The sequence below is a fragment of the Prinia subflava genome, chromosome 34 (assembly GCF_021018805.1).
Source record: "Prinia subflava isolate CZ2003 ecotype Zambia chromosome 34, Cam_Psub_1.2, whole genome shotgun sequence".
In the NCBI taxonomy this organism is placed as follows: Eukaryota; Metazoa; Chordata; class Aves; order Passeriformes; family Cisticolidae; genus Prinia; species Prinia subflava.
Window position 1 is genome coordinate 677625 of NC_086280.1, and position 19972 is coordinate 697596.

Sequence of the window (19972 nt, forward strand, 5' to 3'; positions counted from 1 at the left end):
AGTGCAAGGTGGTAACACCCGCTAATCCTGCTAGCTCAGACAATGCTCCTCTTTCAACATCCCCGCTCCCCTTCCCCCATGGAACGGGAACACTGAATCATTTACTGTCTAACAAAACCATAATTACTACAGTGCAGAAATTAAGGAAAATGATCACGTAAGGCACAGCATCTCCCCCAACAAAGCCTCCAAACACTGGGCTGCAACAAGGAAAGGATTCCAATTGGAAAGCAGTTTGTGTACATTTAAAAAAAATGTTTGTATGCTTAAAAAAAAAATCTGTTGATGTTTCCAACAGTTTGTTCTACCAGGCAATCCTGGTGGTGCTTCTGGTACTTCCATCCCCAACCACAGACAGCTACTCTAGTACAAGCAAACACGACCAAAAGATTGTTACAAAAATAATTCAATTATTCTATTACCACTGATGCATCTGGATTTCAGGTCTCACCACTATAAACGATCTGCTGACTTGGCCTTTCCTGCCTGCTCCCCTGCTGATGTCCAGGCACGGGACAGGGAACATCTCCCTGTGTTTTATCATCTCAAACCTGCTCTGAAAGGGCAGAACAGAGTCTGGGTCTGCAGGGCTCCAGGCTGGAGTACCAACATGAGACAATGAAGAGCAGAAGTGCTGCTGAAAGTCCAAAATGTTCTTTTGCTGCATGTCACCTCCAGATAAGGCCTTTCAAGTGTCACTGGAGTGGCAGAGGTAGCACTTTTGAGAAACCCAAAGTGCACTTGTGGCAAAAAATGGGCACAACATCAGGCCAGCACTTGGTAAGGAATGCTGTCATCACTCATTTAGGTACTTGGAGGTGGTTCTCACCTCTCTTAAAGAAAAAATTCCTCGCTGTGAGGGTGGGGAGGGCCTGGCACAGGGTGCCCAGAGGAGCTGTAGCAGCTCCATCCCCGGCAGTGCCCAAGGCTAGGCTGGACGGGGCTTGGAGCCACCAGGGACAGTGGAAGGTGTCCCTGCCCATGGCAGGGGGTGGCACTGGATGGGCTTTAAGTTCCCTTCCAACTCAGCCAGTCTGGGATTCTGGGATTTTCCTGAAGAACTGAAAACTTCTACACATCCCACCCTCTCCTCAATGGTTTTACCAAGGGTTAAACTGAGACATCCTCAGTCCCAGGCTTCAGCAGGCCAAAACACAACATTTAAACCCTTTTATTTCTAAGGCTGTGTGCTCAAACAGACTGTACCTGTGCAGTGGCCTTAAACTCCTCCCACCACTCTTAGCTACAACTGCAGCACAAAAACTACATTTGAAACAAGTTTAGACAATTGCCTTGTTCTGTTTGAGGCCAAATGATGATGCAGCTTCCAAGATTCCCTCCTCCTTCCTTTGGGTGAAGCTGTATATCAGGTTTCCTCCTTGGAAATAATAGCAAGGTGTGTGAAGTAACAGTCTTCCAGAAAAAGCCTGATTTCCTGAGAGAAATAACGCCCTGCTCGCTGTTCTTGTCACCAAATAACCAGCACAGGTTTGGGCTCTGCAGTTTCCCTTTAACAGCACCATTGTACTCCCAGCAGGAGCATGAATAGGGCACTGAAAACCCAGCAGGGCTCACAAAGCTGTGTTTGTTGGGCACAAGCATTAAACTGCTCCAGTTTCGGTGTTAAAAGTTGCACAGACAGATCAGCTCCAGATTAATTTACACACACAGAACAAGCCGACTTGGCTGCAGCACTGTGGGGGCTCTGTTCTGCAATTCCAAAACCCTCTTCTAAAGGCTTAGGAGTGTTGTTTTACCAAATTAAAACTATTTTAATCTCAACATTTATTATTTCAAAAGAATTCCATCCCAGATGAGGTTTCCGTGGCAGGGCTGCCCTGTGTTCAAGGTCTGGGTCATTCCAGGTCACAAGGTGTTCTTCACCCCGGGTCACTCACCGGGTGCCACAAACCTTAAAGGGGTTTTTTTGTTGTTATTTTAACTTTAAGCAGTAAATCCAACTCCTGAAACTGCACCAAAGAATCTCTTTATCTTGCAGCAGCGTTTCCGAGCGGCAGCAGATCCAGTGTCCTGGATTCACCCGTCTGGGCTGTGCATTTCCAGCTGGAATCTTTGGGGCCATATGTGATGCATCACCCAGTGGGTGAGCTCAGGACAGGGCTCAGTCCTGCCCTGCACACCTGGGCTGGGGGCAGCAGGGACAGGGAGGTGGCAGCAGTGACAGGGAGGTGTCACCAGCCCAATCTCAGCCACAGACCCTCCCTCCCATACAGAAAGACACATCTGGTAACTTCTCATGGGCATTTCTGCTGAAAATAGCAGTACCCACGGTCAGCAAAATGAGTTTTCAGGGGCTCTGGGAGCTAGGACTGGAATAAAAGAGCCTCTCGTGGGTGCTCTGGTTGATTCTTCTCTCACAGCAGACATGAGAAGGTTCTCACCATGGCCAGGTGTGGCTCAGACAGCATCACCACGTCCTGGTATCTCTGTTCAAAGTTTATTCAAAGGGCTGCCTCAGGTACATTGATCAAACGACCTCTTCTTCACCTCTGGGTAAGAATTAAAGAGGCGGACTCTGCCTTTTCAGCTCCTCAGCTGGGACAATGGGGTGCAAAATGCACTTGTGCATCAGGAGGAATTCATGGAAAGGGCAGTTAAACATTGAAAGGGGCTGCCCAGGGTGGTGGTGGAGTCCCCACCCCTGGAGGTATCCAAGAAATGAGTGGATGTGGCACTCAGGGCTCTGGGCTGATGGCAAGGCAGGGATCAGTCACAGGCTGACTTCTCCAGCCTCAGGGATTCTGTGATCAGCCACACAAATCATGCTAACATCTACCCTTCCAAAAGGTAAAATGTCTTTTAAAAGGCCCCAAAGGCTCTTGAAGATAAACTCTTAAAACCTTCAACTCCATCAGTTAATTGTGTCAGCCCTGATAATCCCAAACACAAACTGCCTCCAACCAACACCTGCAAAATCCAATCAAAGTCAACTTTATATGAGATATTCTGTTGTGAAGTGCAGCCATATAAAATTTACATCACCCATAAAATTTATGTGCAGCACATGCACATAAACAGTTGAATCCCATATGCAAATAAAAAAATCTTGCATGTAACCCCAACCTAGGGATAAAAAGTAAAAATCCCTTAAATAGCTACAACTTGTCATTGGGGGAAATTTTCCCTCCTGAATGTAACAAACTCAAGGCTTTGTCACAAACAGGATTTTACTAAATCTGTTCAGGAGAAATGTTTTCATCTATTTTTGACACACAGTCAGTGGGAACCATGTGAGGAGCACTGCAGGGTTTAACAGCAGCCCTGCACCAGAACAATCTGCAGGAGGGGACACAGACAGTGCCACACACCTACCCGAGAACCAGCTGAGCTGAGTAAAGCGAGACAACTCCCAGAGCATTAAATAACCCAGCTGAAATGATTCTGAATAATTCTTTTTGCTGACTAACCTCCTGCTCACAGACAGCAGCAGAAATTCCCGATTATTCAACCCCAGCACAAGTGCAGACCTCGCACTCTCCCACCAGACTGAAAAGCAAAGTTTCCCAGGAAATGACTAAAGTGTGACAGCCCTGTGATTCAGCACTTGATTCAGGCAGGTAGAGCACTGTCACCCTCCAGGTACACACTGAATTATTTGAGCTGGGAGTGCTGATAAGGCTCTCCCAGGAGTTGCCTGTCCAGCCCGACTACAAGAGATTACAACAAACTCTGCCTGTCCTGGCAGTCTGCACTTTCTACAAGGGACAGACAAGTGTGGACAGAAGATTTTCCAGATCAAGCTTGATTTTAGCCTAGGAATTAAAGACAAAACCATGCTGGCACCCAAAGAGATTAAAACAGAAGTTACTGTGGGTTTTAATCCCATGCATGACTCCTGTCAGCCACCTTTTCTTGGCTCCTAGGTGTCAATATTTAATAATTCTCTTGACTTGAATTTTTAACATAAGCCAAGTGCCACAGGGACTCCTTGGTAACTCTGCTCCCATCCTGGCTCCACAGCAACACCTCACCCCACCAAAAAGCACTTTGGTAACACAAATAAATTTAGATACACTGCTTCAGCTCAGCTGGATCTGATTTACTTCTCCTAAGTAAATCCTTGATTCTTGAATAAGATACAAGGGGAGAAGAAAGAAATTAAGAGCAATTATTGCCTTATCTAGTAATCAAACACAGCTGCTCACATTCAGCAGCTCCGACCTGCCCTTAAACACAGCACAGAGCCTAACCCAGTTGGCACCTCACCCTGCACAGTAATTATGGATTTCCAGATGGGATAGTGCTGCTCCAAGTCACAGCGATGAGGATGATGATTATGCATGGTGAAACAAAGAAACAGAACTTGATGAAGGCACTGGGAGATGCCTCCTCCTCAAACAAAACCCAACTAAAAAATAGAACTAGCCAAGCACAGTGATCAATCAATCGTAAGAGTGAATCTTTCAAAAATCAAGAGGTGAGACACAAATCCCACACCCTTCCTGCCCTGGTTTTCCTAAGGAGCCAGTACCAAGTGTGTATTTATAAGGATGTTATGATCCCTTTTCATAGAAAAAGCAGCAGAGAAGGTGGTGGCTGCTCAAGAGAGCAAAATTTGCTGTTTCTCCCAAAGCACTGAAAGCTGGAACAGAGCCCCGAGTCGCTGCACTCCCAAGTGCTCACTCGAGGACAGTCACTATTAAACAGGATTAGTCACCAGAGCAGGATCCCACTACTTAAAGGCAAAGCAATACAATTATTAAACTTTTACCAGCCTCCAATTAGTGTGCGACACCTGTAATTTGACTGGCGGAGACTCCCACCGAATTCCCGACGCGCTCCCGACGGAGGCAGCAGCAGCAGGAGGAAACAGAGGTTTCCTACTCATTCCCTTCCAGCCTGACTAGTGGGAACCAAAACCCCCTGAAATATCCTTAAACCTGCTCTGCACACCCCATTCCAGCCACGATTCTGTGTCCTGGGAATGGGAGGCTGCCCCACGGAGCTCCTCCAGGTCAGTGCCTGTCACAGCTTTCCTGCACTCAGCCAGCACAACCCATTCAAGTCGCCTCCAAGCCTGGGAAATCAGATTTAAACAGACAGAGCAGAAGGAAAATGCCCTGCACAGCACGGCATGAAGAGCAGATCCCAGGCCCTGCGCTCAGCCCGGGCTGGGTGAGGCTTTCAGTTGTGTTTACATCAGCGTGCACAGCTCCTCGAAGAATGGCACTGCTAAGGAAACCCTCTTGGCACGTCCCCAAAAGGCCTGAAAAACCCCATTATCCTGTCAGCTTTGAGGCTCTTTACAAGAAAAATCACACGAGGAGCGACTTCTGTCCGGGGCTCTTTGGGCAGAGTCAAACCTGCTCCAGCAGAGCTTTGTTCCCGCTGCAGAGCAGGACGTGGCCAGACCCTCCTCATGTGAAAAAAGCCTTTAAGCTGAGTGGAGGATCAAAATAAGGAGCCAAACTGGGCAGCAAAAAGGAGAACCCAACAACCCAGCTGCACTTTGGAAATTCACCCCAAAAAGTCACTGAGCTTGGCTGCTTCAGGGGAGAATAGGTTTTTCTCCCAGCACGCCCATTCCTTCTAATTAATACAGCACATTAATGGTTCTTTAAAAGAATGACATTCAGGTTTTGGTGTAAAGTGGCCTTTTTAAATAGAAACAAACATCCTTTTGCCATAAAGAAAAGGAACAGTCAATTTATTGCCCTTGTTACATAGGATATTGTGATATTACCCTGATATTTCTGTTGTTCCCATCACTAACATCACCACACATGGAATTTTCTTGCCTTCTATGGGTACATCACCATCAAAACTATTTCCACAAAACTGGGAGGACATACATCCCTTCCACACTGACACCAGTGGACCTTGAACCAAAATAAACAGGCCTAAAAGTACAAAAGATCTTAAATCAAATCCACAACTACTTCTGACAGAGAATTTTCCTCCCGTTGTCTCTCTCAGGGTACAATATCTCCTCTTCCAATTTAAATAAACTGATTCCTCAAATGTCTGGCTTGCAGAGGGAAGGAAGTATGGAGAAATCAGCAGGATTATTTAAGAGCACACAGTCAGCAAAAACTAAAACTAAAACTAAAAGAATGCAAACAAAAGGGGCTCTCATGTGCTGAAAGGCAACCAGAGCTGCCCCCATGCCCTGCACTGTTCACTTGAGCAGAATATCTTGAATTTGGAAAAGAAGGAACCTCATGTCTAATAACAGGCAACAATTCCATGGTGTATTTGCACTAACAAGGTGCAATCTCTCCAAGATCAAACTTGTTGTAAAAACAGATCCAAAATGATGAAATATTTATATAAACTTCTAACCACATAACAGCAGTATGAACAGATTTTAGTAAAAGCTGGACATTGTCACCAAAACACTGCTTGGCACTGGAAAAATAAGAACTGCTGCTTCTGTTTTCTGGTTAAGATTATGGGGAAGTTACTCACAGAACAAGATGAGCTTCTTGAAAGTATTTCAGTAATTAAATCAAAACTAATAAACCCTCCTTCCATACAGTAAGCGAATCCAAATGCTCTTCTCAGTTGTCCTCACATACACTACCACAGGAAGCAGCCTGAGAAATCTGCTAAAAGCCTGAAGAAGCCTAAATTAAATATTCATACTCTGAGAGTGATGAAGCCAGCACAAAGCCCAGGTCTCCTCTGCCACTCTGTGTAGCCCAGAGGAGGAGATGAAAGATTTCCTGCAGTCGGTGATGCTGAGCTGGAATCTCCAGGAAGGAGAAGGACACTGGGAGCTCTTCAGAGTTCAGGGCTGAATTTGGCACTTGGGGATTTCCCTGAGATGCTCCCTCACCTCTCTGTTACCTAACACAGAACTACCCCCATTTCCTCCAACTTAAGGATCCCTGGTTGGTCAGGTTTTGATAACAACCTGAAAAGATTTGTTGAAAGCTCCTGAAAAATCTTGTAATTGAATGATGACATCAATTACTTAATTTTAATGAGAGTGAGATCATATTTTAATTTTCCATTCTGCAGTGAATTTCAAGCAAAGGTGACCGTGCTGTTTCTTTCAGCAATAGCCAGTGTCCCTCCAAGGTGGAAGCAGAATTACTTTCAATAACAAACTAAACTCAATTGCCTTATTTCTCATTAGCACTTAATTCTACAGAATTAGCTTGGGTTTATTACTATGCAAAAAGACAGGTAAGTCCTCCAACTTACTCACTGAAAACAGAAGCCCAAATTTGAACTCTCTGGTTGTCACAACAAGAAAAAATCCTGCCAGCTAAATTCTCTCTACACATCTCCCAAATTTGCCCTAAACCAGGACAGCATGGACAGAGCAGAATTTAATACACAACTCTAAAATGTCCAAGAAAAACCTTCAAAAAAAGAGACAAAACTTAACAAATGCATGACCTGAAAAAGCAAGGGCTTGCGGAGGGTGTGAAATCAGACTTGGGAGTCATTTGTGGGACCCCCAAGTCTCGAGTCCCACATCACCCCCAGTGAAAAAGGCAGGATGGACACGGATGGACACAGGGCAGAGCTGCTGCTTCAGCTCCAGTGTGACCCTGGCAGAGCTCCTGGACATCCCAATTCCACCTCTGTTTGGGCTGCTGAGGAAGGCAGGGACTTTCCAGCCCTTCCCTCTCCATCCTGCAGGAGCCCCACCTCTCCTAAAGCTGGAAATCCTCCAGAGCTTTGCCCCTCTGAGGATCACCCTGACCGCAGCCCTGCTCCACTGACCTGCAGCCCGTTCCTGCACCCGTGTGCTGTGTCCTGTTCCAGCCTGTTCCACATCATCCCCACCCCTGGAGGTGTCCAAGGGCAGGGCTTGGAGCAGCCAGGGACAGTGGGAGGAATCCACAGCAGCAGGGGAAATGAGATGAGCTCCAAGGCCCCTTCCAATCCAAACCATTCCATGATTCCATGGATCAATTCAGGGTGGAATGAGATGAGCTCCAAGGCCCCTTCCAACCCAAACCATTCCACGACTCCATGGATCAGTTCAGGGTGGAATGAGATGAGCTCCAAGGCCCCTTCCAACCCAAACCATTCCACGATTCCATGGATTAGTTCACTTCTTGTTTGGTCTCTCAACCTCACTTTAATTACGAGTTCCTCCATCACAGCCTGGGTGACCTTTCCAGCCTCACCAGCGAAGAGATGAAAATTCAACATTCCCTTTTATTCCTGCTAGAAATGACAACATAAAAAGCACTTGGACAGGAACCATCTGTTCCTGTGCCTAATGGAGCCATAATCACTGGATAACAACCATTCCACAGAACATTCCACTGTTTATAAAACCGGAGTGTCAATGTAATAATATTAATGGGGAGCTGTTTGTCTCTTTTGGATAAAATATGATATTCACAGCAGGCTTTGCTTTCAGCTGCAAACACCACGGCCTTTTGCAGCAAAGCCCTCACAATTAGGGGGTGGAGGGGCAGGAAGGGCTAAGGACGTGTTGACAGTAATAATTTAAGAGGAGATATTCTGCCAAGAAAGAGAAACGAAAGGATTAACATCCAAACAGAAAATCTGCAATTAAGCAAAAACCTCTGAAAGAGCAGGACTGCGGACACAGCTCCAGGTTGGATTGTTGCCCTCCAATTTGTTCTCCAAGACTTCTCTGCTGACTCTGTGTTTCACAGAAGTAAAATTCATGCCATGCCACGTAACAGTCCCTCAAGAGAAATGATGATGTTCGGGAAATAAAACAACCACTTCTCTCCAACATCTCTTGCACAACAGGATGAATTCTTTCTTAGCAGAAGTGCAAGGTAGAAGTGTATCAAAACACAGAAACAAAATAAATTCCTTGGAGAATCCCAGCTGAGATCTGAACACGGCGCTGAGCTGCAGTGACAGCCAGTGTGAGCATCCATAAAAACTCCTGCAGCTGGAGCACCTCAATCCAGAAAACTCTGGAGAGCTGTTTCCTCCAGCCCTGGTTCTGCTGGAGGAGACACAACGAAATTCCTCCCAGGACTGCCAGGTCACAGGCAGGCTCTCAACTCCATGAAAATACACAGAAACCACAAATGCAGGATGTGCTCACGACCCAACACTGCGGCCACGATTCTCTGAACTGTGATACCTGAATCAGTTGTGCTGAGAACAGGCAGGATTGAATATTTCATGTTAAAAGCTCCAAAAGGAGGAACAAAAAAAAAAGCCTTGGCCCAGAAGTGCAGCTTGTCAAAAATCAACCGCTCGACTGACAGACAGTGCTGAACCCCACAGTGCTGAGAAGCCTGGCATGACAGCCATAAATCACTCCAAAATCTTCTTTTCACGCAGAAGAAAAGGAACTGTGAAGATCCAAACATGAAAACTTGCCCATTTTTAATTTGCTCCGTTGCACTTGTTTAAAATTGACATTTATTTCGATACTTGAGCTTGTCTCTCCTTTTTATTTTTGCGTGCAGCAAGCTGAGAATGAGGAATTTATCACATGGAGAAACCAGAACATCCCACAGGCACCTTCCCCAGAGCTGAGGCAGCCTGAGCTCGTCCTGCCCAGGAGCAGAGAGAAGTCACACGTGGGCCCAGACACTCCTTATGGGACACAAAGAAGATCCTTCCCCATGGTCTGGGTTCAACAATGGGATCAGTGCTCTCCTGCAGGAAACCCTGAGAATTCAACACGAGATCTTCCAATTGAAACACCAACAGCACCTCGAGAGCTAAAGGACACCGACGTGCACAAGTGTGTGATCACTTCCAAAAGTGCCTTCACCTCCTTCCCAGAGAGGCCAGGGGAGGCCCTGGGGATGCTCCAGTGCCTGAATGGACACAGGATTCCTTCAGTCTCTAACAAAGCCTTGGAGCAGCTGGCACATCCCTGGCCTTGCTGCCTTCCTCCTCCTCAGATGTGCTTCCATGCACAGATAACGCTCTGAATTCGCTTTGAATTCACACCCTGCACAATCAGAGGGGAAGGACAGCACAGGAAACCCAAGTCAGCTTTTCCCCTGCTGAGGGAACTCCCTGGAACAGCCAGCACAGCTTGGCTGACGTGCCCAGCACAGCGTCCCAGCAGACAGCGTGCTCAGAGCTCCACATGAACTGGTTTAGTGAGTTAAGACACAGATCTGTCTGCAGCTGCTCGGGGCACAGTGTGCTGAAGGAGCAGAAATGCACCTTTCAACTAAGAATCCACCAAACAGCTTCAAACAAATCTCTTTGAATGGTGGAAACAATCCAACCACTGCGAGCTTATCCCGATGTGACAGCACCTCTTGGGGACTTCTTGTCACACTTCACCCACAGAAAACTATTCTGAAATAGCTCTTATAGCTCTTCCTGACAGCAGGATGATAGAAAAACCAGCTCTGACATTTCCCAGGTCTCCCTACTTTGCTAGTTCCTCTCCTTCTCCCTTTCTTGGACTATTTTACAGACTCCTTTCACGGTGTCAAGGATTCCAGTGCAATACTGGGAATTTCTTTGTGAGGTCCTGCATGCAAACCCAGGAGCAGCTGCACCAGCACAGTCCTGAGGTTGCCACTTTGCAGGATGGGAGCACCAGAAAAAATAGAGAAGAATATTTTCTCCTTCTCCACTTCTCCAGCCAACTCTCTCCTAAGACACAGGACAGGAATCACAGGAACATCAGGTATGACCTGGCTGGATCCAAATTCCTCTCCTTACACCCTCCATGCCACAAGCAGCTGCTTCTGAAGTGTAAAACCCAAAGCTCTGTCCAGTGAACGAGGATTTGATACACAAAAGGTGAAGGGTGATTACATTTTCCTGTTTGCTCTTCCCGCCAGAGATTTTTTTTGAAGGCCTACTGCAAAAAGAACTGCCTTGAAAACCTTCCAAGGCAACACCAGCTCCAGGGTTATGGATTTTTCTGATTTGGGGGAAATATGAGAGCTAATTAACTCAGGTCTCTGTGCTCCTGGTCAAAATGATTAAAACAACGTTCCCAAGTCCTTCACACTGATGGCACAACTGGCCCTACACAATTTTTACATGCTGCAATTTTGAAACAGGACTTAACAAGTAAAGTGTATCAAACACAGGAATAACTACACAGAAATGTTTGCTCAAGGTTTCTAGGTGTGGCTGCAGCCAAGACATAATAGGATTATTTATATCTGACTCATTTGCTTCGCCTTCATCCACAATTCTCCCTATTTGGGATTCAGCAAATGACTTCTTTCTGCACCACACGACTTCTTAAAATAAGGACATTTTCAAGGAGGACTTGAAAATTTAAAGCAGAGAGGAGAAATCCCACAAACACAATGGGTTTATGTTCAACCAAACCTGACCATCACCATCATGGAGAAGCTTCCTAAACATGGTGAGACATCAGACTGCTCATGTCACAGTGTGAGTGACAGTGAGTGACATCCCCTGAGCCACGGAGGGTCTGATGTCCCCTCTCTGTGTCCGAGCTGCTCACCTCACCCCAGTGCATCTCCCCCTCTTCCTGCTTGGGAACTCAAAATAACAACACTTCCCCTTTTCACTGCTCCCAAATTGCGTAAGAATGGAGGTTTTCATTCCAATTACAATGAGAATTGTTCTTTTTTTTAATCCACAAGGGATCACTTAAAGTTTCTGCCCTAAGAATAAACACAGGTCTGAGTCTCTAAAAACATTTACACGAGCACTTGAGCACTTGGCCATTTGGAGATCTTTTTGTAACACAAGAGGCTTCAGTCTCATGTCCAGTATTTTGTCAGGATTGACAAAAAAGCCCAAAAAACCCGTCTCAAAATGATTTATAATTTGGTTCTTTCACTGCTCACGAAACCCAAACGCAGTGGAAGAAACACAGCTTAGATTCCTAAAAGTTTCATCCCGTGCCCTCTCTGGTTTGCCAAAGTTCACCTGAGCTCTCGAGATGGAAAGAGTGAGGTGTCAAGAGGTGAGAGCAGCCAGTGCTGCTGCCAAAAGCTTTGTTATGAAACCTGGAGCTGCTGAGGACACGCAGCAGGACAGAGGTGCTTTTCTCCAGCCTGGAGATGGATGAAGCAAACATTTCTCCTTCCTCATCACACACAGCCCCACAAACGCTGTCAGGACCTTCTCCAGCACCCACGGGACACACAGCAATCTCCTGAACGCCAGAAATGGAGCACCTTTAATTGGCATTTTCCGCTTGTGTTCAATTAAGGGGGGAAAAAAGGCAGTGCAGTTTAATAACTGCAGATCTGTTTATTCTCCAGCAGCACCGCCGAGGATCAGGGACCTTTATCTCCTGCTCCATCTCCTGATCCCTGGCCCTGCTCTCCATCCCAGGGTGAATAATCACAGCCTGAAATCTGCCCTGTCACTTGGAGGGACTCTCCTTGTCCCCAGTGACAATGGCATTGTGAGCAGGAATGTCACAGCAGGAATGGCCTTCCTCACACCAGTGACCTTGGCCAACTTAACTCTGCTCTCACCTCCTGTTAGAAATGGAGCACAAAACTTCAAAGCCTCCATCCCCTCCTCGGGGCTTCTTTTGGCTGCTCAGCTCCTCTCTGGGATCACTTTCTCCACAGAATTTACATTACAGGAAAGCTGATGGCAGAGATGCAACCACCAGGCAAAGCAAGCAGGACTATCAGACCTTTTCTGCTGCTCTCAGGAGCAAATCACAGCATTTCCAGAAAAGGTCTTCAGACTGGAATGGCTCCTCTTGGTTAATCAGCACCCGAAATAAAGAGCTGATGCATTAAAGGACAACAGGAAACACAAAACCCCTGTGTTTTCCCCCATTTTCTCTCTTTCCCATGCATTTTTTACCCATTTCCTGTGCTCCCCATGCATTTTTGCCCATTTTCTGTATTTTCCATGTTTTTCCCCCCATTTTCTATGCTTCCCATGTATTTTTCCCCCTGTTTTCCATGTTTCCCATATATTTTTTACCCGTTTCCTTCCTTACAATTTATGGACACACAAGTGTCCCATCAGAGCTTACTTTGCTTGTACATTCCAAACTTCTCACTGCCAAAACCTCCCCTGGCTTGTCCTACACAAACAGCATTGGGTGTTCCCCTGCGTGCAGGAGGGAGGGGGATAAAGCAGAACCTCCTCCAAAAGTTACCTGTGCTGCTCTCAGAGAAATGAATTTATAAACCTCTGCAATAGAGGAACACCAGTGTTGCTATTCCCAAGGAAATTTCTTAATGCAGTCAGCTCAAGCCCAGGAATACAAACACTGACTCAGCTCTGCAGTTTAAGCTTTATCTCCAATAAAAGCCTCACTTGCCCAACTCCTTTAGGACTAAGCCACGGGAACAACATCCCCCCTAAGAGCAAAAGACAGGAAAAACATCCCAAACCATTCTCTGCACTTTAGACCTGATGTTTGACATCAGTCCTGCTCCCAGAGGCAAAATGGGAGCGCTCCCTGCACTCAGGCTCACCCAGCTCCGAAATGGAATGCATTATTCCTGCATTATTCCTGCATTATTCCTGCATTATTCCTGCATTATTCCTGCATTAAAACATATGTTTTTGAAGGCAGCCAGCCATCCGGCTGTTCCGAGGGAGATTACAGAAGACCTAATTTTATCAGGCAGGGGCACAATTCTGCTGGTTGTTTTTGCTCCCCAGGGACACGGTGAAAGCAGGTTGCCTGACTGGCGGGGAACAATTCCGAGAGCTCCTGGCTGATCATTCAGGCAGGAATTGGAACCCTGGCTCCACAAAATGTATTAATGGATGCCCTGTGGGCTCTGTGGGCTCCCGTCCCTGTGGAATTCAGAGGCCAGGAAGACCTAGTTTGCATCAGCAGTTCTCAAGTCAACAAGAATTAGAAAGAGTTTATGTTGGCAGAGAAGTGCTAAAACTTTTACGTGTTTTTTTTCCTTTTCCTTTTTCTTTTTATCAGCTTAAGTTACACTAAATAAAAGAAGGTGATTGCTCAGAGCAAGGAAAGTTATGTTACTATTACGTGACTATCTTTGGTATCAAATCAGGGTAATTTAAACTTGTGTCCTGCCTGTGTTTACTCCAAGTGGTGTTTCACAAACTCTCAGCTTTGAAGTTTGAAAAGAACACAAACTGATGGAAATGGGAATTTTACTCCAAATATCAGGCGAGAGTAACAGCCCAGTGTGTGATTCAAGATGAGAAATACAGGTGTGAGGCTCTTCCCAAGGTTTTTCACGAAATGCAATGGGAAAATTCGTGTAGCAGATGGAATGCTGCTGCCTGCAGAGCATCCGTTACCTATAAATCACTGTTTCCTCACACATGCTGCAAATGTAAGAGTTTTCCATTCTAATTAATACAACCAGACATCCTGGCCTGATGACTCGCCCCTGATTTCACAAGCTCTCCAAAAAAATTTTGGATTGAATCACCCTCGACAGAGAGAAATGCTTCAATTCCTCTCTCTATGAATCCATGTCCAAAAAAGCAGCTGAGCAACTCACTGAGAGATTCAGGAAATGCTTTTTATAACTGAGACATGCGGTCTAAAGAAAACCATCCTAAGAAATGATCTGCACATTGTATTTGAAAGAAATGCAAACAGGAACTCTCCAGCCTCTGCCCATCCCTGGGGAACGCTCGCCGTGAGTTCATTCTCTGGCTCCTGAAACTTGCCACTGAATAAACATGATAAATGCAGTGGACAGAAAAATTCATGATAAATGCTGATCAGGGAGAGGGAATCAGGAAGGAATTGTCACCCTTTCCACACCAGCACCAGTGAAGCAGAAACACGAGGGGTTCTCCACGTGCCCTCCCCTGTGGAGCTCCAAGGACTGCAGCTCTCTGCAGCTCCTCTGCCACCCATCACATTTCCTACTCAATATTTCATGCTAAATTTAAAATAGCAAGCTGGAGATGGGTTATCTAGGACACCACAGCAAACTCCAAATGCAGCTTCAGCCAACAGGTCTGGTGAACATTCCCAGCCTGAGCAATTCCTTGGCATTCCCAATGGCAAATGTCCCCATCCTGGAGGTACCAGCACTCACAAAATCCACCTTGGAATTGTGGCTACCAGATGTCCCCTCCACCCAGCTGAGGAAACTGGTTCTAACCCCAGCAGAGCTCACAGAAACAACCAGGGAGGAGGTGCAGGACTCTCCTTAAAGCCTCTAATTTCCTCCTCTCCCCAAGGCAAAGGGTCAGAGCTACAGCTACTGAAAAGAGCCCCAAACTGGCTCCTCGTTCCCTAAGAGTAAAAGGGACAACACAAAAATACCCACATTCTTTACCCTTCCTGGTTATTTTTTATTATTCCAGTCTGGATGATCCCGAAGCCTTTCTCCTCTTCCCCATGTTTACATGCCTCAACCATGTACCAACAGTAAACCCCACTCCCACTCCCAGCAGCCAAAATATTTCCTGCAGTATTTGTGTTTAATTGCCTCTCTCCAAAGCATCAATCACTTCAATCATTCTGCTTTGGCCATCTGCAGAGCAGAGATCCGTGATCACCTCGTGGACCTTCTGTTTGCTGCACTGGTGACAGATCTGGAGCTTTGCTCCTCCTGCTCACGGCTGGAGCTGGATTTCCTTTTCCTGTGTCACAGACATTGCACGGAATCCATGTGCCCCGTGCTTACATCACTTTTTCCTGGGCTGTGAAGCTGAAGAAAACAGAATTTCATCCACAGTGAAAGCAGATGAGAGATCTTGATTGGGATCTTTGCAGTGCCAGCCGAGGCTGGATGATCCCTGGCTGAGCACAGCTCCCTGTGACAGCTCCAGGAGGGGTTTAGGCTTTCCAGAGCTCTCAAACTGTGCCTGCACTGGCTGCACACAAAGCCCTGCACAGATTTCTCAGCAGATTTGGGACCCATCTGCTGCCAGCCCTGCAGGTAAATTAAGGAAGCAACATTAAAGCTTTCCCAGTGCTGGTTTTGCCTAATGCAAGACTTGTGGGTGAGATGCTGCATAAATGCACAAAAACCACCTGTAAGTCCTGTTAGCTACAGGCTGATCAGATCCAACTTGCTCGTGTTTATAAAGCTCTTTTTAACCTTTTCTGGGCTTGGCCCACAGTTCCTCTCTGAGTGGGGGAAGAAACTGAAGTGAAACCTTTCTGCTCACTCAGCACAATCCATACAGCCAGCCCCAGCTCAGACAATTACTTCCTTTGACTCTGGAATTTAAATTCTGTGCTTCAGCTGCCTAATCTATAAAAAAGGCCCTCACCTACTTTGACAGGCGCCTGGCAATCAAAGATTGCAACCTGAAACACGCAATTTTTTAAAAGATCAGAGAAATACCCTGATTCTGTGAGAAATTTTCAAGCCAAACAAAATAAAGACTCTACCCACTTGCTTGAGTCAACATGTTTTCTTCCAGTAAGGTTCTATCCTACTTGGCTGGCCTTCAGTCCCGAGTTTCCACTGTTTTGCTGATACTCCTTTTTCCACCGTGCCACCATCCTTCTGTTTCCTCAGAAAATCTGAAAACCCTCACACAAAGCTTTGCTCTCAGCTCTGCAGCGAGAGACAATCAGCTCTCAAAGGAGCAAACCCAGGTGCACATCCACAGAAACACCCACCCAGCACCACAGACCAGGCAGTAAATGCGTTTTTAGCTAGGGGAGTAAACAGAAGGCAGCTCCCTGTCCGGGGAGGACGTGGTAACCCTGCCAAAAAAACCCAAAAGTGGCAGAAATGATGTCCAAGGACTGAGCTGCTCACAGGAGCTCCTCCTTACTGCGAGGTGGAATCCCCCTGCCCTTCCCTGGACACTCAGGTGTCTCTCCACTGCCACCCCTGCATGAGTTACAAACGTCAGGCAAGGCAGAAACTGCAGTGACACCAAGCCCAGCAGCCAAATCAGCTTTTCCTGGGGTGTTCAGGCCCTGCAGAGCCCGGCTGGGCCCTGCAGTGGGGCTGCCACAGCTCCCACCTCCAGGAGAACACATTCCCCACACGGGCACTGCAACGTGCCCTGTGTGAGACAAATCCTCTGAACGTGCCTGATCAGAGCCTTTGAGTTTGGATATTCCAGAGTTTCCCAGCTCCACTGACAGCTGGGATGAGGCTGATGTGAGAGGAGCTGCTGGAATGTTGCACCCAAGGTGTAAAAACACCCAAGCCCAGTGGTAAACTGCTTTAATATTCACATTTCCCACTGAATATGGGATGAATTCAGACATTCACCTTGCTCCGTGCACCCTTCAGCACACACTGGGAGCATTCTAAGGACAGCATGATGTGGTGGATCTGAAGCCACCTTTGCTCAACCCACAGACGTGTGAAAACGGGGAGAAAAGTCTTTTTTAAAGTTAATATCCCCAGCACTTTCACTCATCAAACAGAAAGAGACGTAAATTCAAAGACAGCCCTTCCCATCATTAGTGATGCACAATGTGGGTGTCACTGACAGATGCAGAAAAGCACCAGAAAGAAAAATATCCCCAAAGTGAGAAAAGAAGGCAAACACGAGAGTGATGAGCAGGTTCCAGGTCTCCCACAGCTCCGTGACCCAATTCTCAGCTGATAAATGTTACTGACACTTGAATATTCTTCCTTTAGAGGCACCAACACCGATCCTTTCTGTGAGGGAAGGGAAGATCTCCCCAAGTTCAGCTGCAGGTAGAAATCTTTTCACATTGATGGGAGACAATGAACTCTTATAAACACTTATAAATGAATGAGCTGGTCTCAAACCCATCACCAAGGCCCAAGACTCAGGGTGAGATGTAATTTCTGTTGATTAATGAACAATTAATGTCTCCTGGAACACGTCCCCCTGCTTTGCTCAGACATTTTCACTCGGGGCTGGGATGACTGTCACTTCCTCGCTGACCACAGGGCTCAGGAAGGAATAATCCAGAGCTTTAATTAGTCCTGTTGCTCCGTCTGCACAGGTTGTTCTTTAAGGAACATCACTGCAAACTCTGATTTCTATTTCCAGCACTCATTAGAGTAATCCTGCTCCACTTTGCACCCTGCTTGCTGACGCAGCACCTTTCACAACCACCACCTCAGATAAGGTTTGGACACTGAATTTTCCCCGTTTTGTTATAAATTCTCTGCTCTGTGGTGGTGAGCAGTAGTAACAAATGCCTGGATGAAACTCACAGCACTCAAATGTTTGTGCTCCCAGCCCAGGTACTCCCCCTGTCACACAGAACCTCTCAGGGACCCTGCAGCTCCCCTCCTGTCCCAAAAATGAGATGTTTCTGCCAAAAAAACCTGCCAGAAATATTCCCACAGTCAAAGCCCAGAGACGATCCAAGCTGCAACAAGGGGGTGGGAAAAAAAAGGATCAAATGTTCTTATCTGAGCAACAACTGAGCAGTTGCACATGGAGCCCTGCTGCCATTTTTAATAAAATGCTTCTATTCAATATTGTTTACTGTCAACAGCCCGTGGTTATATTCAGCTGAACAATGCACACACAGGCCTCAAAATCCCTCGGCTTAAGCCTCAAACTAGGGCGTATTTTTCAAGAACTCCACAATGACATTACCTCACTCCCCCTTCCCACAGCTCAGTTATCTCAGCAGCAACATCCCCTGAAATATGTCCCCAAGGGTCTGGGGACACAGCCACCCCAAATTCTCTGCACTCGTGGGGTTTTTTGACAGAAAAAAGTGATTTGCACAAACAAATCCTGGGTATGCATATTAAGAAATCCAAGTATTAAACCCACAAAGGGGCAGTGGATTTAATATTCAGAGAATTACTTACATAAGCCACAAAACTTCACCCTGTAGCACCAAAGTTGCAGCTATTGGAGCAGCTTGGTAAAGTTTAGTGGGATGTCACAGCAGCCAGCCCAGCAACAGAGTTCATTTATTTTTAAATTTGCACTACAATCTATCACAGGTTCAAATCACAACAGGCTACAAGAAACAAACTTCAGAAAACCCAAGAAAACGCTTAAAACATTCAACAAATTCTTTCAAAAACCTATTTAATGTTTCATTTTCAGCAACGCCACCGCTCCTCGTTCTTTGTTATCGCGGAGTCCCCAAAACCAAACACCAGATAAAGTTTTATCACTTTAGTTAAATGTCTACAGAAAGTTTATCTGGAACAGAGTTAACAAAAGCTCCAAAATCAGGGGTTTAGCTACAGCCCAGCTGAGATAGGAAAGCAGTGCCACGGCTTTTTCTGCTGCTTTTTCTGCTGGCAAAGCCCTGAGTGCCAGTGTGGGCAGCGGGGGCTGACAGCCCCCAGCTCAGCCCTGGGAGTGAATTCCTCATTTCCAGAGCGTCAATGAGTCTCTTTTATTCACTGTGGGCTCTGGGATAAACACAGCAAGGAAAGAACGCCTGCAACTTGATTTGTTTCTTAATTTTTAATGCTAAGAGAGCCATGGATGATCCTTGTAGGGTCCCTTGCAACTCGGGATATTCTGATTCTGTGGTTATTCCTGCCGTGCAGTGAAGCCACTGATTTTGGCATCAAGTTCTGTACCCTGACGGAGGGAGGAAAATTAAAACGATGCAAATCTGAGCTACCTGCTCTGCAACCTTCCCCCTCCGCCTCAGCTCCATCCCTCGCCCTCCGGCTTCACAAGGGAGGTTCACAACAAAGCTGCACCGAGAGCAGCGTTTTAAACGCTGGGGAACAAAGACAAACCCATGCAAAAAAGGAAACAACAAGAAGAAAAAAAAAAAAAAAACGGGGCAAGAAGCGCATGCTCTGAAGCGATTATGGCAAAAGAACTTATTCAGAAAGTGGGAATAACGCAGGGCTCGCCTTCATTATTGTGCCCAAAGTTGCTGCGACTCCCCCGCCCCAGGACCGGCTGTCCCGGGGTCTCTATTCCCACCTCAGCTCGGGAGCGACGGAAAAGAGGCCACAAGGAAAGAAAAAAACCCAAAACACTCCCGAGGGAGGAGAGGAGGAGAGGAGGAGAGGAGCCAGGTCCCCCACCCCGGCAGGTGAACACCCCTCGGGGGTTCCCCTCACGGATGATGCTCCCGGCGCTCCTCCGGCTCAGACACAGCCCCGGCCCGGGCCGGGCCCTTCCCTCCTCCCGCGGCGCTCCCGGACAGAGCCCGGAGCCTCCTTCCCCCGCCCCCGCCACCCCCGAGCCCCTCTCGCCCCCCGCCAGCCCCGGCCCTCACACGGCGGCC

General features: G+C 46.9%; 1 protein-coding gene across 3 annotated transcripts in view; it reads right to left on the reverse strand.

Moving 5' to 3' along the window:
* DIP2B (disco interacting protein 2 homolog B) overlaps nucleotides 1-19972 on the reverse strand; it is a 61362-nt gene that overhangs the window by 41150 nt on the left and 240 nt on the right. The gene's annotated exons all lie outside the window — the stretch shown is intronic.